This window comes from Pipistrellus kuhlii, unplaced genomic scaffold, assembly GCF_014108245.1.
Source record: "Pipistrellus kuhlii isolate mPipKuh1 unplaced genomic scaffold, mPipKuh1.p scaffold_m20_p_22, whole genome shotgun sequence".
Taxonomy (NCBI): domain Eukaryota; kingdom Metazoa; phylum Chordata; class Mammalia; order Chiroptera; family Vespertilionidae; genus Pipistrellus; species Pipistrellus kuhlii.
In genome coordinates this window covers 10,262,304-10,289,678 of record NW_023425521.1, presented here as the reverse complement: position 1 = coordinate 10,289,678, position 27,375 = coordinate 10,262,304, and the positions used below count along the sequence as shown (strand labels likewise).

Genomic DNA, 27,375 nt, shown 5'->3' with positions numbered 1-27,375 from the left:
CCCCATCCCAGGGAGCCCTGCAACAGGGAGGGCGTAAACGTGCCCCCTGTCGCCCCTGGGAGAGGGCTCCGAAGGGCCCCCCCATCCTGAGCGACGAAGACAAATGGCAGGAGGGAAAGGAGACATTCGGCCTCCAGAGAGCCATCACATCCGCAGCCACATCTGGATTTCTCATCCGTTTCCAACACGTGAACCCCCACCTGTGGAGACAGCGCCCCCCACACCGCCCTGTGCTAATGGACTAAACGCATGGGGTACAAAGGATCGAGTTCCCGACCAGCCAGGTCCCTCGTGGCTGGCCAGCTTTTCTGGGAGAAGTTATTCCCTCTGCCCTCTCTCGCCCAGACGTAGGGGCTTAGTATATTAAAAACAAGCAAGCAAGCAAACAAAAAAACAACTCTGAAGAGAATAAATGAAACCAGTGAAGTAAACTCCTGCACCTAAGATTCCCAATGATAGTGAGGAGGTTACCAGAATTCCTCCTCAGCCCTCAAGCTTCCCATTCCTCATCCCCCGGTGCCATCTCTTTATGGAACCTCAGCTCCTTTGTTCTATTGGGAACCAAGGACCCTGTAGACTGTGGGATGGCTCCTTGGGTGTGTTCAAGTCAAGGTCAGAGGGCCCCAAGGTCTCAGCCTCCCTCTGCTGGCTCAGGCTCACCGGCCTGAGGCTTCTGGACCTGCCTAGTCCACCGGCTTCACTATCCGGGGGCGGTGTTCCCACCTGCCTCCCTCCCAGGAGGGCCGGTGTGTTAATTACCACCTGTGTCATGCTTTGAAGATAAAATTATTTAGAGAGACGGGAGAGGAAGATCAACAAAACCAATCTTCCCGGCTGGATTACGCCTGGAATCCATCTGGCTATCTAGAGAATGTCTGCAAATCACAGCTCTTTTTCCTCTAAGCCTCACTGGAATCACATCTACCCCAGGGAGGCTGCCCTCCGTCCAGACCCCAGCAGCCACGGAAGGCACTGCATCCCTGGAACTCCACCTTCCTGTGCCATCAGTCCCACCCGCCAGCCCGAGGCTGAAGGACAGCAGTGGGCACTACCCTCACCCTCTGTCCCTGTGCACCCGGAGCCAAGCAGGGTCCACACCCATGAGATGTCCAATTGCTGAAGGAATTCCGGCCTGTTGGGGCCCAGTCTCCCCTCTGCACAGTCTCTTTTGAAAGCTGTGCAACTTGGTTAAACGGAACATTATAGAAGTAACTTGAAGAATATGGAGGTGAGAACTGACGACTCAGTGCTGGGCAGGAATTCCCACGGCCCTTGGCTCCAGGTCCCATTCACCTCCCCCTGGGCACACCAAAGCCCCTGGGAGTGTCGCCGGGCACCTGGGTTCCTGAAACGCCCTGGCACTTCCTCACCCTCAGACAGCACAGGATTCCCAGGAAAGAGTCCTGTATTCTCAGGGAAGGAACAGAAGAGACAGGAGGGAAGGAGCAGGAGGCTTGCTCAGGGCCCGGCGGCTCCGGAGGCCCTGCCTTCGCCGCCCGGGGGGAGCGAGGAGAGTGCGGCCTCCTCAGTCGTAGACAAACACTGAGGGACGGAGAGGAAACAGCGCGGGCTCCTCAGTCTTAGACAAACACTGAGGGAGGAGAGGAAACAAAGGGCCCCGGCCGCCGTCTGGGTTTACAGAGCAGCCACTGGGTCTGTTTTCTTACACGCGCAGCTGGCTTCTAAATTATGTGTTTCCCCAGAGTAGAATTATTTCTGCTCTCACTTCTCTTCTGCAGGAAACAAAAAAAAACACACACAAAGTTTGTAGGCAGGGGGTTCTGGTTTTGCTCTGCTTTAAATCTGAATCGCAAAACGTATCCAAACCTACCTTCTGAGCAACAGGCATTTACACGGCCTGTGTTGGACGTATGTCCCATACAAACACATGCCCAGGCACACACATGCACTGCGCTCCACAGCTCTGAACTGGAAAAGACAAGAAAGGCCAGCCCTGCAGGCAATGGCCTGGGCTGCCTGCGGCTGGGAGAGGCCCGGGAGCCAGGAGCCAGGCCGCAGCGCTGTCTGCGCCTCCCAGGAGGCACAGCACCGGAGCGGCTCCTGCCCCCAGAGGGAAGGACAGGAGGCGTGTAGGGCTGTGGCATGAATCTTGTTCAACTGGCCCAGGGCAAACGAGAAGGGATGAGGGGGGATGAGCGAAAAGCAAGGTGAAGCAGCATCAGGAAAGGTCCTTGTGTCTGAGAGAGAAGAGACCGAACAAGAGGGAAGATAGCAGATGCCGGTCAGGGGCGGGAAAATAACTACCCTCTTCCCTCTTACGGGGAGATTTTTAAAGCTTCTTTGAGTTGGTTTGTAGGAAGGAATATAACATAGTTAAGGGGCATGTTGTTGATGTTGTTGTTTAAGGAAGAAATTGAGGGGATGGGGCTACAGGCTCCATGGAGCTTCCTAACGCCAACCTATTGATTTCCAGTAATAATCAAAAGAGCTCCATAGTTTAAAAACCTCCGGGCAAAGGTACAAATGAAACACCGTTTTAAAGGAAGTGATAATCCATCACAGTTGAAATTAAAGGAAGACTTGCTACCCCCGGCCGGCTCCCGCTGACCAGCACAGAAAGAAAATATGAGGACTATGTTTATGATGTACCACTGAGAGCCACATGCATAGGAGAGGGAGCTCGGGCCGAAATGGGCTGGTCCGCCTGACGGACAGGCCCGCTCCCCAAGGGCCCCCGACTGCAGCTGGGACTCAACACAGAAGCTGTGTGTGTCCCCAGGATGGAGGGAGGGAGAGAGGGATGAAGGTACGCCAAGAAGGAACTCGAAGGGCGTGGGAGCAAAGCTCTCCTGACACACACCCAGCGCCACAGAAGCTGCGAAGGTGGAACTCACAGGGGAAGTGACACCTCCAACCACAGGCGGCGCCCGGTGTGCTGGCGGTTCTGTGGGTGCCGTGTTGTGTCTGTGGGATGTTTCGGTGGAGGGGAGGCGAAGACTGCCTGCAGAAGACGTGGGATCTGGAATCACAAACCCGCTCTGCTCCTTTCCGGCCGAGTGATCTGGGGCAAGTTATTCAACCACTCTGACCTTCGGCTTCCCCAAACGCTAATAATACCAGCCTGCAGAGGGCTGGGAGGATTAAATGAGATGATGTAAGTGCATATTCACAATGCTGGCACACGGCCCCGGCAGGCCCAGGAGCCTCCTGTGCCCTTTATAGCCACTCTCTGCTGTCAGCCAGCACAGTCTATTTTAAAAGCAGACTTGACCATGCCACCACTTTCACGGCCTTCAGACAGGCACTACGGGGGGCAGTGGTTAAGGCAGGTTCTGGACCCAGACTCAGATATTTCAAATTCCAGTTCTATCACTGACTAGCCGTGCGATCCCCAGACAAGTTACATAATCTCTGTGGACCTCCCCTTCCTCATCGAAGAACAGGAGTATCTGCCTCACAGGACTCGTGTGAGAACTAAGGAAGTTAACCCATTGAAGTACCCCGCACAGGTGCCCGGAATGTGGTTAGTATACAATGAATTCCAACGTGTACGGCCGCTGACCGCCACCTGCCACTGCTTTCTCATCCACACACCCATAAACGGCTTCAGACGCATCACCACCTCACACTCTACACTCCACCATGGACTGACATTTAAAGGGTCAACCGTGTCCCCGGAACTCCCCTACGCGTTCAGATCTGGCAGCCAAACTCTGCGGTCCCTCCTCACACACCACCCCTGCATCTCACTCATGAAAGTTTCACTGATGCCGTTCCCTCAGCCCGACACACCGTTCCCAGCTCTGTTCGCCAGGCCCTTCCTTGCCCATGGAGACTGAGCTCACAAGTCACCTCAGCGTTGGGCTTACTGGCCCCTCCTCTGTGCTCACCTCTAGCTAACACCCCACTGAAAGGGAAATTACCCTTTTCTGCCCGTTTCCTCCACGAGAGCAGAGACTGTGTTTCAGTCGTTTTGTGCCCGTTGAACTCAGCGGTGCAGAGCACACCGGAGAGGCGGCCATGGACCTGAAGTCCCTCTGCCTCTCATTGGGCTGCTGACTGGACCAGCCCACCCCCCCATGGAGGGTAGCAGACATGACTGAGGCCCCTCCCCTTTCCCAAGTAATGAGAAGGGGGGGTGGGGGGGCGAAGTTACTCTGGGTCTCCAGGCTCCATAAAACCCATAAAGACCTGTCACTGGCATCTATGCCCATGCTTTGCATTTACAGGACCATATATATATATAGTGGGAACTCTTAGAAAGCCCGAGGAAGGCTTTCTGCTAGCTTTGAGGACAGGACAGGAGCGTGGGAGCAGGACCAGCAGCCCTGTTCCGTTGGAGTCAATAAACAGGTGACAGCACAGGAAGGGAACAGACCAGCCATTTCTGGTACTGGAGACAATACAGAGAAGAGAAACAGAAAGGCTGTGGATGGCCTTTATCCCAGGAGAACTGACCTCCCCCCCATTCCTAATGTCACCAGAATCCTGAACCCAGGCCAGGGAGCGGAGAGACCCAGTCTCCCTGGGCTGCCAAGCAGGAGGAGTGGTGGCAGTGGAGTCCAGTGGTGGGTGCAGGATCTAAGGCAGAGGGACTGGGATTCAGTCTTGGTTCCTCTCACTAGCTGCCCCGCCGTTAAGCAAGTTGCCTAAAAGGGAGGAACAACAAACAGTGCCTACCTCACGGAGGAGACAAAAGAATCAGATGAGATCATGCAAGGGGAGCATTCAGCACACTTGGATGGCTAGTCCTCAATTACCTTGATTAGCTGTCACTGTCCTGGCCAGCAAGCATGAAAAAGCACAGGAACTGCTGATTCACAGGACCTTCGGAGCAGCGCTCCTGTCTCCAGTTGACTCATGGTGGTTAGAGGGTTAGGACCGAACTTAATCCACTTAAAGGTACACTGTGGTTTAGGTGAGTTTTTGTGGCTTAGCTGGGGATCTGGTATTACTATGTCATTCCAAACAACAGACTACTCCATCGCTTAGTGCAGAGGACAAGGGGCCTCTGCGATCGGCGCCGTCTCTACCAATCCCAGGACGGAACCACTGGTGAGAACTTCACTGAAATGCCCCTAGGAAAACTGCCATGAGCCCTGGCTGGTGTGGCTCAGCTGGTTAGGCATTGTCCCCCGCACCATAATGTTGCTGGTTTGATTCCCGGTCAGGGCACATGCTCGGGGTTGTGGGTTCAATCCCCAATGGGGTGTGCAGGAGGCAGCCAATCAATGTCTTGCTCTCACATGGATGTTTCTCTTTCTATCTCTCCCTCTTCCTTCCCCTCCCTCTAAGAATAAATTTTAAGCAATCTTTAAAAAAAAAAAATACAATCTTTACACTGTTGAGAGAAGGCTGTGGTCATTTAAAACTGCCATGAAGCCGAAGCCAGTTTGGCTCAGTGGTAGAGCATCGGTCTGAGGACTGAAAGGTCCCAGGTTCGATTCTGGTCAAGGGCATGTACATTGGTTGCAGGCACATCCCCAGTAGGGGGTGTGCAAGAGGCAGCTGGTTGATGTTTCGTTGATGTTTCTCTCATCGACGTTTCTAGCTCTCTCCCTTTCTCTCTGTAAAAAAAATCAATAAGATATATATAAAAAAAAAATGCCATGAAGCTGACATGCAAGTTGCACAGGAAAATCATGTCATTGTGTTTCATGTTTCAGGGTTTCCCACTATATGGCACTGGAGCCAGGTGGCACTCCAAATCCACTCAGTGGATAATAAACACCAGCCTGGAGATTCAAGAAACCACTCTCTTTCACAAACAAAACCAACCATTCATCCTATCCTGGATACCAGGCCTCGTCTTGGTTTCATGGGGATTATCTGTCAGACGATAATCCCTCCGTGATCTCTAGGATTCCTTCAGCTTTCAAAGTCCTGATTCCATGTTGTAATGACGTCTCTGCCAGCAGAGCATCCGCCCACCAACCTTTGTCCTGCTAAGACCCTGACTTCAACGAGGCCGCGGGACATGCCAGCCGCAGTCTGCTCAGCGATGGCTGCTGGATGTGCCTCTGCAGCATCTGTTCACACAGCAATGTGCTCACCACATGGCCTCAGGTCAGTGTTCTGCCTGGAGGCCCCAGGGAGGATGCATCTGTGTGAACATCTGCACAGAGACAAGGCAGTGCCCCCAGAAAATCCCGAAACTTGAGGGTAATGTACTAGAAAAAATAGCTGTTGTTATTAGCTGGCAATGAAGAGATCAGGTATCTCTCTGGGTTGTTTCTACAATTTCAATAAGAAAAATAATGGGGTGCTCTCCCTCTTGGGAGCACGTCTGCGCCTTTCCTGTCCCCTCCCCTTTCCCCGAGGGAAGTTACCTTTAATCCTTCTCTCTCCCAAGCTCCAAGGACCCTTTCTTTTGCCTGTAACTAGGTTCCTGAGCCCATTTTCCTACAGCTCACTTATTCTATCTCTGTGACTTTCTAAATAAGCCTTCCTATATAAAAATAATAATAGCCCTAACCGGTTTGGCTCAGTGGATAGAGTGTCGGCTTGCAGACTGAAGGGTCCCACGTTCGGTTCCAGTCAAGGGCATGGACCTTGGTTGCGGGCACATCCCCAGAAGGGAGTGTGCAGGAGGCTTTTCTCTCATCGGTGTTTCTAATTCTCTATCCCTCTCCCTTCCTCTCTGGGGGAAAAAAATAATCAATAATATATATATATATTTTTTTTTTTAATATTTTTTTAAGTAAAAATAATAATAATGTAAAGAGACTGGCTTACTTGTTTGAAGATAAGTTGGCAAGGACATTCAGGATGGCTTCCTTCTCTTTTTTATACAACTCCTAGTTCCAAAAAGGATTTAAAGAGGCTCACAAAAAATATAAGCAAGACAATACTATTAAAATAGGTTAAGGAATCAGGGTAGGAGTAATAGAAGAAAAAAGGAGAGTTAGGGTATAAAAGGCATGCTATTAAACTGCTAAACATTTACTGAATTTCAATGGCAAATTTGGCTTTGAACTCCCCAGTAACCAAGGCAGAGAAGAAAACAGCAGTTACACAGTTTATATTTTCTATAAAATCAAAGAAACTTGGTTGTTCGGGATACAAATGTTTCTCAGAGACATCCTATGAGTAGGAGACAATGAGTGACCCCGTGGACAAGCACCCCAAAAGTTCCCACCAAGTAAACCCTCTGGCGAGACTGTCCCTCCACGGAAACAGACATCAGAGCAAACACCAAAGGGCTCCAATGCAGTAAAACAGACTCTGACAGGGTCACGTCAGGGCAGCCTGAGCGCGCGGCTTTCTGATGGCCTGGCTGGACCCGGCAATGCAGGCGCTCAGAGGAATGGAAGGGCTGCAGCGCCTTCTGGCACTGCTCCAGGAATATCATTTATCACAACCAGGCTTTTGAGTAACAAAAATATGGGCAGATCCAGCGTGCCAAGCCCAAACACTAAAACGTTTGAATGCGAACACTATTCAGCTCTCTCATGGGCTGCTTGTCCCTACAACTCTCCCTGGTGGGCCTGCCTCATGGTGCCCCTCTCACGGCTCCCTGGCTGCTCCTCTTCCATCCTCCTCCTCCTTGGAGGTGCTCTTCCCCCCACCCCCACCCCTGTGTGAATGACTGTGTTCTCACCCACACCCAAGTCTTCTGAACCTCTGCCTCCCGCTCCTGAAACCTGGAGCGGGATTCCAAAGGATGCCTCTGTCTGGCACCTCGGATGGCATTTCTTTTTTTTTTTTTTTTTTTTTAATATATTTTATTGATTTTGTACAGAGAGGAAGGGAGAGATAGAGAGTTAGAAACATCGATGAGAGAGAGTCATCGATCAGCTGCTTCTTGCACACCCCCTACCGGGGATATGCCCACAACCAAGGTACATGCCCTTGACCGGAATCGAACCCGGGACCTTTCAGTCCCCAAGCCGACGCTCTATCCATTGAGCCAAACCGGTCCCGGCTCGGATGGCATTTCCAACTACACCATCTTTCTCCTTCCCTTTGGCTCCTACCACCTTCACCCCAATCCTATTCCTTCCTTCTGGAAGCCCAGTTGCCCAAACAGAAAACAACCTTGAGTTTCTTCTCTTCCTTCTTTGTCACACTTCATCGGTCCCCTGGACGGCTGGCTCTGCCTCTGAAGGCCACCCTCCACCGGGGCAGCACTCACTGAGTGACCCCCATCCTCTCCCATCCTGAACCGCGGGGAGAGCTTCCTGACTGGGCTCCCTGACTCAGCGCTTACCTCGCCAGCCCATTCTAGAATTCTATTTATACCACACAATCTGATCGCATCTCTCTCAGGTTTCCCGGCAGCCTGCAGGACCCAGCCCGACACCTCAGGTGGCACCAAGAACCTGGTGGCTTATCTTCTCATCACCTTCCCACCTCGCTCCAAACCTGTTTCCCCAGCGAACCAAGCTCCCGCACTGCCTTTTCTCAAGTTGTTTCAGCCTCCTGCAACACCTTAACCTAGCTTCTCTGCTGGTCCATGCCTCTCGCCCATTAATACTAGCTCAAATGAGACAAAAAGCACAGCTGGTGGCCGCCTTCTCCACCTACCTCCCGCCCCCGGGTCCTTTATCACACTGTTCCTATGTCTGTCTCCCCACCAGCCTGGGAACTTATTGAAGCCATAAGTCCAGTCTACCCAGCCCCGCCCCAGAGCCATGGTTGGCCCAGGACTCCTACCTAGTGTCCAGCTCACTGGAGATTCTTGGTGTCAACTGAGTAAATGCATGACCACCCATGAAACCATGCTGCCCTATAACACTGATATTTTTTAAATCTCCTTACTTACTTTACCCCTATGCAAGACATATAAAATATCTAATTCTGGCCCTTGCCGGGTAGCTCAGATGGTTCGAGTGTCTTCCCAAGGCTGTGTATTCTATCCTCGGTCAGGGCACATGCAGGAGGCAACCAATGGATGCAAAAATAAGTGAATCAACAAATCAATGTTTCTCTCTCCCTTCCCATCCCTCTCCCTTTCTCTCAAATCAACTAGAAAAATCAATCTAATGCTGGACATGACTGGGACATTTACACACCATTTATATGCCACTAAGTTCAAAAGGCAGCAAACTCTTGTGATCTCAACTCACTTGGGCTGGCAGGAGTCTAAGACTCAATGCTGTGTCTCCCATCCACCCACCATACGGACCACTGGTGGCTTCGCTGGCTGTTGTCTGATGGCAGAGACATTTCCCGTTTCGCCTCCTCTGGCCCTTCACACCATCTTTGCATCATCTGGGTGGCATTCTGGACCCCTAGAAAAACCCTTAAGACTGTCAACACAGGAACCTTCTTTCTCCTGGGGTGGTCCCCATAAAACCCTGGGGCGGTCTGAGCTACTGCATTAAATGACTGAGTTAGGGGAAAATGAGTGTCAGGCTTAGTTCGGGCCGAGAAGGGGGCCACGAAGCTTGCCTCGTTATTCCACGTGTAAAAGAGGGCCAGACCTGCCCTTTTCTTCCAACCCCCGGAGACTGCCTCCCTCAGCATCAGTCCTGTTTTGTATCTGGCCATGTTCTGAGATGACAATCCTGGTGAAAACAAAAGAGATACATTTTCTCCATGATCTGGCACCCACAGAGAGACCAGACACAGCTCACCTTGAATTATGATCTATAACACAGGGGTGGGAAATGCCAGACCAGTGTGGCTCCGTGGCTACACATCAAACTGTGAACCAGGAGGCCACAGTTCGATGCCGGGTCAGGGCGCATGCCTGGGCTGCAGGATGTGCAGAAACAGGAGGCAGCTGATTGATGATTCTCTCTTATCATTGATGTTTCTCTCATTCTCTCCCTTCCTCTCTGAAATAAAAAATATATGTATTTAAAAAATAATTAAAAAACAAAAACAAAACAGGGGTAGGAAATGTCCAGCCCGAGGGCCATATAAGGACTATAAAAAAAGGGGGGGGGGGCCTATAAAATCATTTGGCCTGGCCCTGCCAAGGCATCAGGGGTAAGTTAATTGACCAAATATAGCAGGCTAACATATATATATATATATATATATATATATATATATATATATATATATATATAATAATTTTTATTTTTTATTGATTATGGTATCACGTAATTGTCCTCATCCCCCCATTCCCATCCAAACCCCTCTCCACATATGCCCCCACCCCCTATTGTCCATGGCCACTGGCTAGGCCCGTATGCATGCACACAAGTCCTTTGGTTGATCTCTTCCCTTTACCCCCACTCTCCCCCACTTTCCCTCTGAGGTTTGAAAGTCTGATCGCTAGCAGGCTAATTTCTAAGTTGATAATTTTGTGACCTGAGAATGATATTGTAAATATCCAGATGGCCCTTGGCAGGCAAAAGGTTTCTCACCCCTGATCTAAGACAACCCTAGAAGATGCATCAAGAAGACATTGCTGAAAGTAGGGCAGGAGACGTGGCCCACCGAAGCCGGTTTGGCTCAGTGGTAGAGCATCGGTCTGCGGACTGAAAGGTCCCAGGTTCGATTCCGGTCAAGGGTATGTACATTGGTTGCGGGCACTTCCCCGGTAGGGGGTATGCAAGAGGCAGCTGGTCGAGTTTCTCTCTCATTGACGTTTCTAGTGCTCTCTCTCTCTCTCCCTTCCACTCTGTAAAAAAATCAATAAAATATATTTTTTTTAAAAGAGATACGTGGCCCATCTTCACAAGTTCCCTGCCCAGGAAGCCCTCTGCAGAGCGCCCTCCACGCCCCGTTAAGTCAGGCCCCCTTTTCCACACGCAGAGCACTTTTCACAGTGGTAGTGTTTTTATTCAAGTCACTATTTGATTGCCATCTGTGTCTCACACACTCCAGTATCAACTATTATTTACTAAATAGACAAATGTCCTTTGGACTATGGGTGCTGTGTGGCCCCATCCATCCTCGATCTGTCAATACAACTTCATTGTTCAGCTGTCAGCATGCCTCTGGCTTCCCCACTTGAATCTCCCAAATCAAATAAATCCAAAACTCTAGACTCTGACATCTGTGGCTGGGCTCCCTTCCCTGCCTCTCCACAACTGGAATTTGGAAATTAAACTTAAAACTCATGAGAAAGAACAGGCAGAGGCACTTTCCAAAGAAAGGCCTGTAGGTCTCAAGTCCTGGCCTTCATGGGGACAAAGAGGGACATATTTTGTTCTAAGGATTAAACGGTCACCTACTGTTGCCATATCTTGAAGGAAAGGAAACGTAGTCAGGAGGAAGAGGGGGTGGATTCCTCCTGTCATGGGAACGGCAGGTCGGCTTTAGAAAAATTACAGCCTCTTTTCTCTTCCACGCCTGGCACACCAAGGGGGGACGTGCCCTGTGCCAACACAGCCTTTCCCTAGCGTTGGAGAAACCTCCACAAGCTGGTTGCTGATGGGTCAGCCTTCCTACTAGATTGTGAGCCATGGCTGGCCGGAGGCCAGGACCGGTTAATCATCCCTCATCTCCAGCCCAAAGTCTGGCTGGCTGGCAGGGAGAGCTGCAAAAGGCCTTGGTGGAAGAGGTGGGAGTGTGGGGAGGAGGGAGGGAGGAGTCACCTGAGGCTCTGCAGCAACCAGTCAGTTAGCCTCCAGGACAATTTCTTCATTTCCTATTGTGGGTCCGGGAGGGGGCCCTGGGTATGTATTTTCTGGGTTAATCCTCACAACAACCCGGGGAGGCAGGCCTTATGGAAGGTGACCCGTTGGAAAGTACCAGAATCAGCATTTGAATCCTGGGCCCTCCCCCTCCCAGCCCTCATGGATTCTTCAGTTTACACAAGCCAGAGCCAGGCCTGGATGTGTGCCTCCTAGGTTCCTGAGCCTCCTAGGGCACTAAGCAGGGTATCTCCCAGAGGGAGAGTCGAAATCAAGTAATTATAACGCGATAACGATGTTAAGTTCTCTCTAAAACATTTTCAGAGTCTCAGGGTTGGCGCAATGCTACAACTTTTAATTACAGAAACCCGAGAAAACAAACGAGAGTAGGGAATAACCTGAACCAGAAGGTGAGTCAAGAGATTAGGCCACAAGAAAAGCTCGTTTTCAGTATCTTCCTGCTAATGGGCTGTACGGCTTGCAGTCATGTGTGGGGCACGTCTTGCCTCAAACCCTGAAGGAAACAAGTTCAGAATCACAGAAGCAAAACGGACCAGAAGCAGCCCTATTGGTGTTTACACAGTACGTGTTTATGCCATTAAAGCAGTAAATACTGAGAGAGAATTCATTGCTACCTGGTGGGTCAATTTTGGGAGGGATCCTTTCAACAGACAGGGACTGGAGTGGTACAAGAATGGCTGACACGCACAGGAGTCATACAAACAAACAAAAGAAGGGGAAGTGAGAAAGGAGGCCGAAGGTCAGAGATATTAATGAGGCGGCTGGTTTCTGCCAGGAAGAGCGACTGCCTTAGAGATTTCCAGACCTCAGGCACATGTGGGATGGCTGCACTGGAGAAACCTGGGAGCGAATTCTTGGGATTGTTAAACGCCTGCTTTTGTTAAGAGTCCTCATCCTGAGCATTTTGACCGCGCATCCATCTTCGGGTTGGGCTGGGAATTCTCGATGGCAGCCAGGATGGAAGAGCCCTGAGGGAAGCCTAGGTATTATCTTTGTCAACCAGCCATTGTTCACAGGCTGCAGGCTCAGGAGTGCCACTGTGAATGGAAGCCACGGGTCACCTCCACTGAGTTGTTCTAGACCACATGTGTCAAACACAAGGCCCGCGGGCCAAATCCGTCCCGCCAGGCCTTGCAATGTGGCCCGCACCGCGCTATCATCACTGCACTCCGCTGCGTTTCCATCACAATGACAGTTTATGACTGTTCAGTAAACCATTCGGCCCGCGATTTAGGCTGGATTTTAGATTTTGGCCCCTTCTCTGATTGAGTTCGACACCCCTATTCTAGACGGTGGCAATATCCCAGCAGCCTCCTTTCCACAGCTCCTGTGCCTGCGGAGCCTGCCCCACCTGCTGCCTCTTCTGATCACACCTCTGTGGCTCTGCACCCACTGGAGTGTTTCTACACGTGGAAGTCCTCTTTATTCTTCACCACGCCTCCCCTTTTCTCTGCCTCCCCTTTTCTCCGCCTCCCCTTTTCTCCGTATCTCTGTGATGAATTTAAAGTCTACCTTGTTTTGTCCTCTATCGTTACTAATACATCTGCTTTAATTGCTCTTGGGTACAGAGGCCATGTTTAACTCATCCTTATCTCCCCAAGGTCTTCTATCTGCTCAATGATTATCGCCCGGCAAAATAAAACAAAACCCAAGGTTGAGTTTCAGCCCCAGGCCAGAGGTTCTCTCCTCTCATTCAAAATAGAAATCAGGCAGGACGCCTTCCAAGTCTGCGCCCTCTTGCCCCAGGTCCTCCCAACCGGAGCACCATGGGAAAAGAAAACAAAATTAGTGTTTCCTATAACTAAATTTAGCATCAGATCAAATAAAAGCATTTTCTTCAGTCCAATCAAACGCAGCCACGGCTGGCACCCAGAAGACTCTGTCTGAGGCTTGGGGGGCATCACTGGCCACCTGAACATCAAACTTTCCTTCCTGGAGATCAACAAACTGAGTTCCAGACACCAGAGGGTGTCTTCACTCTGAGCTGGCAATCGAGTTTCAGATCTGGACACACCACATTCTCCAGACCTCAGGGGAGGCTGGCGGCCCTGTAGCACACCACGTGGCTGACTCAACCAGGAAATGGGAATGTGGGTGGCACAGTGGCACCTCCGTGGCAGAATGCTCCTCTGCCCTACCAGAGAGGAGGCAGGCTTTGCCTGGTGTTGAGACATTCTGGGCTATTAGGGTTTTAGTCAGGAGCTGGTGTTTTTCCAGAATGTACAGGAGTAGGAAGAGCCCTGGGCCTAGTAAACAAAAGGTATGGTTTATAGTCTGTGCTCTGCCCTAATTAGCTCTGTGTCTTAAGTAAGCCCTTTTCCCAGGTTGAGCCTCAGCGTTTATATCTCTACAACGTAATACATAAAACAGGTGTTAATGCCCAATCCAGTACATACCTAACTAATAAAAAGTTATAAGTCATTAACTTGAAGTTAAAGAAAATAAAAACTACAAGTTTCACATCAGAAAAAGTTAGGATGCAGGGCCCTATGATTACCAAATTCAAGCACAAATTTGGCTTTGTGCTTCCTGGCAGCCAAAGCAAAAAGAGAAACGTGATCAGCTGTAAATTTCCAACTGTCTAAAGAAAAATCATAACAGTTTCTGGGACGAGACAAAGCTTTTCAGAGAACTTGATTCTGAAAGTAATTTCTCCATTAACTTGTTTTTATTTAAAAAAAAATTTTTTTAATAAATTTTATTGATTTTTTTACAGAGAGGAAGGGAGAGGGAGTTAGAAACATCGATCAGCTGCCTCCTGCACACCTCCCACTGGGGATGTGCTCGCAACCCTTGACCAGAATCGAACCTGGGACCCTTCAGTCTGCAGGCCGACTATCTATCCATTGAGCCAAACTGGTTTCGGCTCCATTAACTTTTTATAGTTGCAGCTTAAGTTATCAACAATATAAACCCTTATAAGAAATGGAGTATCATGGTATACACAGCTACTTCAGACAGTGTCCCTCCAAAAAAACGAAGAGCAGGACACCTCAATGAGGTGAAAACAAGGGTGGGGGGGAATCAATGGCCCCAGTAAACGGCTTTCAGTTGCCCCACCTTAATCCAAGGATAAAAGGAGAACAAGTAAGACATTTCCTTCCAAAAACTTCTATGAAAGTTACTTCTTCCATAGGGGTATTTATTTACAGTGATGCATTTCTAAATTCCGTTCCAGTTCTGAAAGATCCAAGTGACCCCTTGTCTTCACTTACACGTTAAGACGTTTTCGGATGAAAAAGGGGTTCTCCGACGGGGTGATCTCATCTTACATTCCTAACAGTTCCTGGTGGGCCGTCACACCTCCGACAGATAACATTTTTAGTAAAAGGTTTGCGTTTGCCTTAAACAAACCCTGTCCCCATTGTTGAGCATCTAGGTCAACATACCTTTTGAAATAACCACCCTCAAGAGGGCACATAATCTTGTTAACTGCCTTGTAATCCAATCCCAGCCTTGCTTTCTCCCACCTTCAAGCAATCTTCCTTAGATTGGCTCAAATAACCTCTTAGGTTGATGCGTTCTTATGTGGATAATTTAGTAGTTTTTACCTCTTACTGCCCATTCTCAAATCAATGTTTTGGGAATCTGCCAGTCAGAGAGGGAGACTCTACCTATTAACCCTACCTATTAACATCTGCCTGTTCACGAATAGCTAAGACCAAGTGCTCAGGCTCAGCATCTGGTTTCCATGCATTCTCTCATTTAATCCTCCCCTCAAGCCTGTGTGATAGCAACTATTACTAGTCCCATTTTACAAATAAGGGACAGAGATTTAGAGAAGTTTAGCAAATTGCCCAAGATCACAGTGATAATTATTCAGATTTTTCTGGTTCCAAAGCCCTACTTACAATGCCTCCTAGCATTAATGAAATGTGATTACTGGTCAAAATGCTTGTGTTGTCTCATCTCTTCTTCTCTTGAAAATAAAGTACTATTTCCTACTCTTGGAGACTTAGCCTTGGCTCTTACGTCATTCGTTCATTCATTCATTCACTCCAACAACATAGATAGTTTAGCCAGTGAAACTGGATGACTGTCAGCAGTGAGCAAGGCAGAGAAGCTCTGGAGCTTCCAGTGTGGCCCTCCAGTAGACAAGGCATTTCCAGATGGTGTTAAAGGTCTTCAGGAAAAAATTAAGTAAAGGGGCTTAAGAAAGGCTGAAGGGCAGGGAGGAGAGGAGCCAATCCTGCAGAAACGCGGAGGAAAGGCATTCTGGAAGAGGAACTGCCAGGAGGAAAGGCCCTGTGACAAAAACAAACCAGCTGCAGCTGGTAGGAGATAAGGAAGAAGTTAGGGAAGAGAGGAGGGCCTCAGAGAAGGCAGCTGGATTATGACTGAAAAATGGTAAACAGGGGAGGAGCATAATCCAATTTACTTTTACCTCCCCACCTCCCAAGGTCACATTCACTGCTCCCAAGTGAAATTCAAGTAAGTTTGGTTCTTTAGGATGGAAGTCAAGTACCATCACCTTTTATTTTGTTAAGGATAATATCATTGAAAACTATCAACTCTAACAAAACTATACCCTTAGCCTGCAGGCCCCAGCTTTCCATCACGGAAGGCGCAAGTTCAAAAAAATATTCTTCTTTTTCCAGAGCTTAATATTCACTTCATGCTAAGAATGCACTTTCCTTTTTTCTTTTTCTTTTTAAAAATATATTTTATTGATTTTTTACAGAGAGGAAGGGAGAGAGATAGAGAGCTAGAAAGTTCAATGAGAGAGAAACATCGACCAGCTGCCTCTTGCATACTCCCTACCGGGGATGTGCCCGCAACCAATGTACATGCCCTTGCCCGGAATCGAACCTGGGACCTTTCAGTCCGCAGACCGACGCTCTACCACTGAGCCAAACCGGCTTCGGCAAGAATGCAGTTTTCAGAGCATCCAGTGCTTTGGTCCACAGATCCTTGGGAAGTGACAAGATTATGTAGAAAGGAAATTCATCCTGATCCTCCATTTGAAGGGCACCTGAACACCTCTGCCCTCTGCTTTTCTTCGCCTGGGATATCCTACCCATTGCCATCCCTTTGCTGCTTTCCTTTTTCCACTGGCTCAAAACAGCCTCAGTGTGGCCTGCTTGACCAAAACGGAGCATCATTAATGTCAACAATCCTACAGTTAGTAGCCCCATATAAGGCATACCTTTGGCAGGAAGGACCACAGTTGAATTTAAATTTGGATAATGTAGAGTCCTTTTTGAAGCTAAACGGCAGCTTTAAGTCAAGGAAATTTCTTTAACCAGGATGTTTGGAACTAAGAGGGAAACAACCAACATGTGAATGCATCAGATCTGTGTATGTTTGTGCTCGAAGACAGAGATAGAGGTAACAGCATTAGAAACTGGACGACTAACAAATCCACATACAGACAGGAGCGAGAGCTGTCACCACAGGAAAGGACCAGGACCAAGGCAGGCAAGGAGGTGGGGAATTGTGCCTCTTACGAACAACTGGCGACCGACAAGCCTGGGACACTCCCCCCACCCCCACCTCCAAACAAAACAAAACCCTCAGCCTGCCCTTCCCCCAGGCCACAGAGCCTGGAAGACCCAGACATTCAACAAAATCAACCTCTCTGCTGGCCGTTTGTTACCATCCCAGGCACAATGACTGTGCTGATAACTCAAAAACCATTAAAAACCATTAAAACAGTGATGGTTTTAACACAATGTGTAAATAGCATAGTAGCTAAGTCCTCCGCACTGCTCCTGATCCCAACCCCAGGCATCTAAAAACACTCAGCGGCACAGAACAGGGAACAGCAGCCCTCCAGTGGGGTGGGGTGGGGCTAGAAGGGAAGGGGTGTCTATCTCTTCTCTTCCGGCCAAGTTTCATGGCAGCTGAAAGCAAACAACACTACAGGCTACTGACACAGGCAGAGGAGAGACTAAGGTTTGCAGAGCGTGGGTCACATTTCTGAGCCAGGCGTTTGCATACTTCATACCTAAGTTAATGCCTTTCATTGTTCACTGCCCCCAGTCCCAGGAGGTCAGTTTCTTATCAACCGCCTGCATCGCAATCTCCTGGCCCACTTATTAAAAATGTGCCCCACTGAGAATAAACACCACCAGTGGACTGACAAGCTTCCTTTTTAAACATGGCCAAGGTCATCTTTATGCACATCAAGTTTAAGGACCTCCGCCCTAGAGCAATGTTTCTGAAACTGTGGGGGCCTAGAGCTATTTGGTCAAGAAATCAAATTAATGGGTCATGACCAGCAGTTTTGTGTGTGTGTGGTTTGTTTTTGTTTGTTTTAATTATAAGTAGAGCATACTGCAGATAGTAAGGGCAATTGTTTCATAGCTCTGGGATGTAGTGATGTGAAATGTATTCCTTACTGTGGATCCCAAAGTTTGAAAAGCCCGCTCCTAGAAGGAAAAGTTTTCTTGTGTACGGTGTTTAATTTTCTATTTTCCACCGCTAACCCCAAGCCTGACTTTCGTGCAAGTGCAAGTTATCAACCAGGCAGATCCCATAAATGCTGTTATCAAATCTGAAACCGACAAGGCCAAACCGAACCGGAATAGGATGAGCCCAAGGCCCCTTTCCACTCCACCTGGCACCCTTATCAAGGAGCTGGGGACAAGGGACAGTGTCTACGGGAAGTTTGCGCAACTCGGGCTGGACCTGTCCTTGATAAGAACAAAACTTGTAGCCACTCACATCACCGTGCAGGAGAATCAACACAGTCCTCACCAGGGCAAGACGCAGCCTCAGCCTCGGCCTGAAGTGCAGCTAAGGCAATGAGGGGAGCGATGGGCAGGAGTCCCAGTCAGGTGCAGCCCACATCTGCAAGTCCTGTGGCCGTGATTAGGCCAAAGGAAAGCCAGAGAGAAGGTTGAATCCAATCCTACTGATCACAAGGTCAAGTTCTCAAAATCAAGAGCACTTACATCAAGCATGTGAGGTCAAGTCCCACCCCAGCCAGTGACATGTTTATCTTGGGAAAGTCGCTTAACTTCTTCTCAACCCCCACCCCCACCCCAGGTTCCTTGCACCACGGATGCCCCGTGAGCAAGTGGGGTACAGGGTAGCAGTTCCTCTTTCTGCCCACTGCTCCGGCCCAGGGAGCCCCAGCGTGCCTGTATCTTGCTGGATCTGAAGAGAAGAAAAAGGGAGGCCAGGTAAGGAACGAGGACGAGTGGCTAGCTGTCTTGTTAGCTTTCAGACTCACGGAGCAAGGACTCGCTTCCAAGAACCTTAAGTCTCCACAAGTGCAAATCCAACAGCAGGCCAGAAAGCAGCCCCCTCCCCCGCCAGCAGAGCCCTGAAGCACTTCCACGTGCCATTCACAGCAGCCCGTGCAGAGCCCAGGAAAACAGGACACTCGCTCACTCGCCTTTAGAAACAATTGTAAACTGAGAGGGAAGTCGGAGGTGGCAGGCTCCTGGGCTGGGTCCAAAAGAACAGGTGGTTCCCCCACCCCCAACCGGAGAAAAGCCACCACCTGGGTGAAGACACCAGGAGAGGTCAGCGGCCACGGAGGGTGAACTTAAAAGCAGGGGGTTCCTGGGCGGCGGTCGCTGTAGAGGCCCCTCCATTCCCTCGGGCAGGAGCGAACTCGCGCCCACCCCTTTGGCAAGGGCTCTGGGGAGGCGCCGGGAAGCGGCCGGGCAGGAACTGGGCTGCGGTCACCTCGGCTCGGGGCCGGCCGAGCGCTCGCTCGCTCCCTCCCGGGAGTTTTGAAGCGGCCATTCTCCCAAAGGCGGGGTCCCCGAGGACGGCGCTCCCAACACCCACAGTCTCCAGCAGGCAGTCTGGAGCGTCACCCGGGACAGAAATGCCCAAAGCCCCCGCCCTGGCCCCCGCGGAGTCCGAACCCACGGGACTTACGCTGAGAAAGAAGCAGCGATCGGGTCTCCGGGGCCCCTCGGCCCAATCGCCGCCCCAGACATGCCCAGCTCGCCGAACACGGTCTGGACCCGGACCCGAGGACCCCGCGCCGCCCCGGCGCCCGCCGCGGGCCCGCCAGTGTTTGTAAACAAACCGGTCACGTGGCCCGGCAGCCAGCTCCCCGCCCCCTGCGCCCGCGGCCCCCGCGGAGACCCCGCGCCCGAGTCCGACCCGGCCGTGCGGGGCAGAGGGCGCCGCGCTCCGCGATTCGGCGCCCCAGAGGGGCCGCGGGGCCGGTGCCCGGCGCTGGGTGCCCGGCGCTCCCGCTGTCAGCGCGCCCCGTGCCCACGCGCGCTCGGCCTGCGCCGCGCTCCCGACGCGCTTACCCGGCTGCAAGCTGCACCGTCCGGCCCGCGCCGGGCTCGGCTCCGCGGGGATGCGCCGCAGCGAAGGACCGCCCGGCCGGATCCCGGGCTCCGGGCGCTCTCTTAAAGCCACAGTCTCCGCCACTGCCGCCGCCGCCACTCTGCATCCCTCCGGGTCGGGGCTGGGGGCTGCCCTATGACGGACGCGCCCCCGCGCCTATCCCCTCAGCTCGGCACATAGCAACACGCCGCGGGTTGGCTCGGCGCGGCCGCAGCCACCCACCCCGAGCCAATCAGGAAAGGACGGAACTCCGCCCCCCGCTTCCCCTGCCTCCCACCCCCCACCCCGCTGCCCTGGCGGGGCTTGGGTGTGGGGAGGGTTGTGATGCACGGGTCAGGCCCCGCGAGGCCCAGGCCAGCTGTACTCGGCTCCCCGGGGCGACTAGCCGGAGGAACGGAGAGAAAGGGTGATGAGAATGGGAGGGCTCTCTGCGCCTGGGAGGAGGAGATCTTTTATTTGGGTTTGGGATTTGTCCCCAGGTCAAAACTGGGATTCCCAGGACCTGGGGTAGGGAGAAGGGAGGTTTTATAGTGCTTCTGCTTAGAGGTCCAAAGATGGGAACTCTCCTTACACCTTAGCCATCCCTGATCCAGAGCCCAAGGTAACTGAGGAGGTCCCTCAGATCCTGGGGCTGCTGAATAAGAGAGTGCCAACCAGGCCCTTCTCAGAAGCAAGCCATTTCGGTGAGCTCAAAGTAGGAAAGAGCCTTTAGGGAAATTGGTTGGCGCTCATATATCCGCCTACTGCTGCTGGTTTTCCAAGACTTTTAGAAAGAGACCGGGATGGTAACCCTGGGAGAGTGGGTGGGTCAGTGACCAGAGGGGAGGAGCCCACATTCTGGGTCAGTGGGGTGGTGCTTTTCAAGGAACAGAAGGTTAAAAAATAAGCCCAGGGCAGTCAGGAAATTCTGGGAGGCACCAGGTGGGTGGAGTGGGGCAGTCTCCCAGCAGGAAAACAGGTCAGTTTGGAAAAGAATGCTGGCAGGGGTCAGGGGAAGAGAGAGGCCCAGCCTTTTCGCTTGGCCACTGAGGTTCCTGCAATTCCCCGGAGACCAGAAATGAGAATGGTAGGGGGGTGGGTCCCCTCCCTGGTGGTTCAAACTTCACCTATAACTCCACCCAGCTGGGCTTAAAATAATTTGATTCAATTAATATGGGTTGCATTCAAATTGTATTCAGTTAATATATAAGTTGCATGGTTGGGTGTGAACCCGGTCCTAGTGCTAGTAAATAAGTAAAGACAACAAAGCTACCTTAAATACATCAGTATTGTACATGTTTATCAGTCTCAAATGTGCACTGTCAGTAAAAGCAGGAGCACTATGTCACTATTCACAATGGACAAAATTTGAAAGTCTTAGAATATAAAGGCTTTTGAGATAAGAAAAAATCTCAAAAAAGAAGGGCTTAACACTTAATCTAAGAATGTGTGATGGATTCTTTGGATTATCACAAGTTTGATTTCTAGCCTTTGGGCCACCTCTTGTGGGCCTTGGTTTTTCTGAGTATAAAAGGCAGAATGAAACAGAATGATCTCTAAAGTTCCCTCTGGCTCCAGGGCCAGAAAGTCAAACCTATTATAATGTTTCCAAAATATTCTCCTAGTGAATATCTGCGTTGACAGATTTCCACTCCCTAACAGTAGATATTACATTAGTTTAACACCCTAGGATATTGGTATGTTATGTAACAAGATTGGTGGCTACTGTTTCTGTTTAAATAAAAGATAATGTTAGCTAAAGAGGACAAGCCTGGTGTAGTGGTTGAGAGAGAGAGCTGAGGACCCCTGCAGGCCTGCTGTGGGTATTGCAGGGGACTGTGGGATTGAACTAGCCAGCCAGCCAACACAAAATATTTAAGAAGCCTGATAATGTCCCCTCCCAGGCAAAAGAGTCAAACATCCTGAGTTGTTAAGTGAGAGTAAAACAGTCTTGGGTGAAACAAAGTAGCAAAAGTGTTTTCTCTTCCTCTGAAAACAAGCACTTCTAATTGCCCCTCAGTACACATTTACTCAGGGCCCATTAAGTGCAGAATTTCCTGCTTGACCTGGAGGATAGTACACATCTGAATAATCTACTGAGAGGAGAGAGGCTGAGGCTAATGGAGAGTGGGTGAGAACAGGCAGATATTTACCCTATAAGCCAGAAAGGAGATGAACAGCCCTGGCTGGTGTGGCTCAATTGGTTGGAGTGTTGTTCCACACAGCAAAAGGTGGTGAGTACTATTCCACATATCCGGGGTGCTGGTCCCCAGTCTGAGGCAGGCCTCTTTCTTAAAACCCGTGGCAGTAACATTTTCAGAGGAACCTGGCCTCACAGACAGGTTATCAGCCTGGCTTTGTCAGTGGCTCCATACCCTTGTGTCCTCTGTGGGAGGCCAGATTCATTCATTCCCAAAGTCCTTACAGCCATTCTTTCCCAGCATCCTCTCTCTCCAACCCCATGTCCCCACTGTTGCCACATGGACATCACTACTACAAGGAGCAAAGTCACGTTTATCTGCTCATCTTATTCAACCTGGGGTAGCATGTGACATGGTTACCTCTTCTTTTCCCTCACCCCCACTCCAATCCATCGGCTGGTCCTGTGAACGCTACTTCAAAATGGATGTATTTGGCCGAAACCGGTTTGGCTCAGTGGTAGAGCGTCTGCCTGCGGACTGAAAGGTCCCAGATTTGATTCCGGTCAGGGGCATGTCCGTTGGTTACGGGCATATCCCTTGTGGGGGCTGTGCAAGAGGCAGCTGGTCAGTGTTTCTCTCTCATCGACGTTTCTAGCTCTCTATCTCTTTCCCTTCCTCTCTGTAAAAAAAAAAAACCAAAACAAAACAAAAAAAACAATAAAAATATATATTAAAAAAACATATATATATATTTGTCTGTCTCTGTTGCTGCCCTCTGGTCAGAGCCACCAGCATCTCTTGCCCAGAGTAAGCAACACCTAACTAATCTCCCTGCTTCCAACCCTTTCTCCACACAGCAGCCAGATGGGACTTCTCCAAAACAACATCCTTAGGATGCCCCACGGGGCTTTCCCACCAGGCCTGCCCCTCGGTGGTGTTCCCCCAGCACTCCTTTGCCTAGGCTGTTCCCAGTGGAGCTGGCTGTCCTCTGTCCCTCAAATACACCAGGCCTAGCCCTGTTGCCTTTTTTTTTTTTTCTTCTTTCTTTTTTTCATTTGCTGTTCCCTCCTCCTGGGGCACTTTGCCTTCAGAAGGCTGCCTCCGTGCCACTTGGTTTTCAGGCCCAACACCTCCCCCAGAGAGCATTCCCTGATTACCCAATCGTACATGCCAGGGTACTCTGTCACCATACCCTCTCCCAGCTTATTTTCTTCATAACAGGTATTGCTCTTGGAAGTCACCTCGCTTGTTTGTTTGTTTTCAGACCCATCCCGCTCTAAAGCGTAAACTTCATGAGCGCATCGGGGGCTTTGTCCTGTTTCCTGTTGTGACCCCAGTGCCTGGCACTCAACCAGTGCCTGCTTGTTGAATAAATAACGGAACCAGGGGGTGAATATGCCTCCTGCCTCACATCCTTGTCCCTACAGCTTCTTTCTCTCCGAGTGCTGTTTCCCCCCCCCCCCCCCCCCCCCCCCCCCCCCTCCGTCTCTGCTTTTTCCTCTCCTGGTTCCATCTCAAAGCCTTCTGCTGGATGACTCAGTCCGAAGATCAGATCAAATGGCGCTTCTGTGAGGAGTTTCCCCTAACCCCCCTAGACAATTTAATTTTTCTCTCCTCGGTACCTACCACAGCACTTTACTCATAGCGCTGCCACATCACTCAACACTCGGCACTCCCTATTAGAGTTATCAGCGATCCTTCCTCTCCCGCCAGTCCCTCCTGGAATGGAAACTTATCAGATCATCTTTGTATTTTCAGCACCTGGCGTGCGGGAGGCACTCCCTCACGGTTTATATCTCCGCTGAATTCAGAAGGGATTTAAGCAGAAACGGATAGGGTCTAGCCTCAGGGTATACGGATCAAGAGATAGCAGTCTGACTTTGAAGTCTGAGAAGTTCAATCTAAAGCTTGGGGATATTCTACAATATAATAAAAGGAGCAGCCTGTATCTTAAAATCGCAGGGCCATGGAAAGGTCCTGCAGGCTAAAGGCTGCTGGCTCACCTTACCACCCGGGGATGGGGACGCGGTCCGCTCGGCCCCTGAGGGGAGAGGGGGTCTGCTCCTGGCAGACCTCACTGGGCCCGCCCCCCAGCTCTGCCCATAAGTAAAGCCCCTGACATGTCACAGAGGAGGGTCCGGGGCCTCCTCGCGGAGGGATCGCGGTAATGGCGCTTTGTTTCTTTGCGCACAATCGATGCTTCCTCTGATCCTTGTCCAAGTCCCTCATTTTCAGTCATCAAAGTGGTGGCTGATTATATGCTTTTCAGACTGCAAAGGTTGGACCTCAGCCCTCCGGAAATTCCCCTGACAAAACAGCTGCTATCATTTATTGAGCACATACTGTATACAGAGCAGTCTCATCCTATCTAGTTATAGTTAATTAGTTAATCCTCAAAGCAACCTGTAAGATAGGTTATCCCCCCCCCACCGCACCCCTCCCTCTCCGTACCCCCCCCCCCCGCCTTTTTAAAAGAAGCTGATCAGATGGAAGCTGAACCCTGATTTTTCCAGCTTCAAAGGCCATGGATTCTTTCTTCTATCTACGGTGTCCATTCCATCAAAGAGAAATGCTTCCCTCCTCTCTAAATATCCCCATCGCCTTCACAAGGAAACTTATTCAACGCCAAGCCACCCCACAAAGCCAAGCTAAAGGCCCACAAATAAGAATTGCAAGGGCTCAGCAATCCCATCTTAAAAACAAGCACAAGAATGTTTACTTGGTGCTTTCTGTTCTAAGAGCTGCTATAGCCGCTTTCCACGTGTGGCGTAATGTAATCCACTATTCACAACCTACGGGAGGATAGAATATATTTGTCAGGATTCTGTGATATTTCTTTATTTGCACAAGCTACTGAAAGTACTCTCATGGAGTATCTTTACCTTTTCAATCCTTCTTCCCATGTGGGCTAGTATCACTATTTAAACAATCAGCTACAATATCACTAGGATGTCCCTCTTCGACAACCCGACCAGGCGTCTTCAAACTACGGCCCGCCCGCGGGCCACATGTGGCCCTCAGAGGAGTCTGATCCGGCCCGCCAGGTTTTTTGGGCAGTGAGCGTAGCGAGGTGTTACAGTAGGAATTAGTAGTTCATATAGTCCGGCCCTCCAGCTCTCTGAGGGACCGTGATCTGGCCCCACTTTAAAAAGTTTGAGGACGCCTGCAATAAACCATAGCTTTTCCTATACTCCACTTAATGAAAACAAAAACAAAACAAAACAAAAAAACACACAAAAACCTTGGATGCAACTCATTTGATGGCAAACTTAAACTGACACGATGTCGTTCGTAGGTATCGTTAATCCCACTTAGTACATTCATATGTTTCTTATAGGAATATTAATGTTTGAAACAGCTCATACTTCCTAGGTTTTTATATGAACATACAACAGTATTTGTACAAAAATATTCTAGAATCTAAAACATCTACTTATCAAATATAGGATTGAGAACTATATTATTATCCCTGCTACAGACAAGTAAACGTAGGCACAGAGAGGTTCACTAATTTTCTCGAGGTCACACAGCTAGTACGTAGTAGAGCTAGGATTAAAACTATGTCTCAAACTGTGAAAAGAAAGTATTTGAAGTACACATGACAGACTAATTTTCCTAAAGGCAAAGGAACCCTAGCCAGCTTGGCTCAGTGGATAGAGCGTTGGCCTGGGGACTGAAGGATCCTGGGTTCAGCTCTGATCAAAGGCACATGCCCTGGTTTTGGGCTCCGTCCCCAGTGGGGGGGAGGGGGGACAGGCAGAAAGTAGCCGATTGTTACTTCATATCCTTTGCCTTTTTTAAAAATTATTTTTATTGACTTCAGAGAGGAAGGGAGAAGGAGAGATAAAAACATCAATGATGAGAGAGAATTACATAATTCTCTACTACGTACTAGCTGTGTGACCTCGAGAAAATTAGTGAACCTCTCTGTGCCTACGTTTACTTGTCTGTAGCAGGGATAATAATTACATAATTACATCATTCTCTCTCATCATTGATGTTTTTATCTCTCCTTCTCCCTTCCTCTCTGAAGTCAATAAAAATAATTTTTAAAAAAGGCAAAGGATATGAAGTAACAATTCATTGTAGAGAAAAAAGAAATAAATTGTAAAATATATTTAAAAGTTTACCATACTTACAAAAAATAAAATGTAAATTAAAATTATATTGAGGTGCTATTTTATTTTATTTTTGAAAAAATATATTTTATTGATTTTTTTTTTTTACAGAGAGGAAGGGAGAGGAATAGAGCTAGAAACATCGATGAGAGAGAAACATCGACCAGCTGCCTCTTGCACAACCCTCACCGGGGTTGTGCCTGCAACCAAGGTACATGCCCTTGACCAGAATCGAACCCGGGACCTTTCAGTCCGCAGACCGACGCTCTACCACTGAGCCAAACCGGTTTCGGCAATGAGGTGCTATTTTAATCTTAGATCGGCAAGTAGTAATACGCTCAATGACATCGTGTTGGAGATGTAAAGAAATAGCCATACTTTCTGAAACCGGTTTGGCTCAGTGAATAGAGCAACGGTCTGTGGACTGAAGGATCCCAGGTTCGATTCTGGTCAAGGGCATGTACATTGGTTGCGGGCACATCCCCATTAGGGGGTGTGCAGGAGGCAGCTGGTCAATATTTCTCTCTCATCGATGTTTCTAGCTCTCTATCCCTCTCCCTTCCTCTCTGTAAAAAATCAATAAAATATATTTAAAAAGAAAAAAGAAAGATAAAAAGAAATAGCCATACTTGCCAGGCTCGTGTTGCTCAGTGGTTGCTTGTTGACCCATCAATTCCAAGTTAGGGCACATACTCGGTTTTGGGCTGAATCCCCAGTATAGGGCATGCAGGAGGCAGCCAATCAATGCAATTACTCTTTCTCTCTCATCATTGATGTTTCTCTCTCTCTCCCCCTTCCTCACTGAAATCAATAAAAACTTATTTTTAAAAATAGCCACTCTTATATGGTTGATAGTAAGGTAAATTGGTAATTTCTCTTGTCAGATCTGACGAGAAGGTGGTATCAAAAATATCCATAAATTACTTGAAAAATTGATTTGTAAATTTTTTTGCTGTTAGTCACATACAATCAGAAAAGCTTGGAGACTCCTGGTTTGAAAAAGTGACCCCTGAAGAGCAAGAATTTGTCAGTGACACTCCCACATGGTCCAGACAGAAGGTGCCCCAGAGTCTGGGGTGTTTCATTCTGCTTAACTGCTCATACCCACGGGGAGGCTGACTGAGCCTACTGTAGTTCGATGATACCATCTTTTAAGATCACCCAACACATTTCTTAATTATGTTCTTTTTTTAAATATATATTTTATTGATTTTTTACAGCGAGGAAGAGAGAGGAATAGAGAGTTAGAAATATCGATGAGAGAGAATCATCGAACAGCTGCCTCTTGCACACCCCGCACCAGGGATGTGCCCACAACCAAGGTACATGCCCTTGACCGGAATCAAACCTAGGACCCTT

At 49.5% G+C, this 27,375-nt stretch overlaps 1 protein-coding gene across 4 annotated transcripts in view; it reads right to left on the bottom strand.

The window, feature by feature from the left end:
• The window catches only part of YPEL2 (yippee like 2), a 93,538-nt gene that overhangs the window by 42,916 nt on the left and 23,247 nt on the right, over positions 1-27,375 (bottom strand). The window contains exon 1 of one of the 4 annotated variants that reach the window (XM_036451489.2): positions 19,739-20,021. The exons of 1 other annotated variant lie outside the window; for it this stretch is intronic. The gene's annotated coding sequence lies outside the window, so the exon portion shown is untranslated. Of the gene's footprint in view, positions 1-4,721; positions 5,033-19,352; positions 19,536-19,738; positions 20,022-27,375 lie in introns of those variants that run through there. 2 more of the 4 variants (XM_045586373.1, XM_045586374.1) reach the window with 2 other exon arrangements.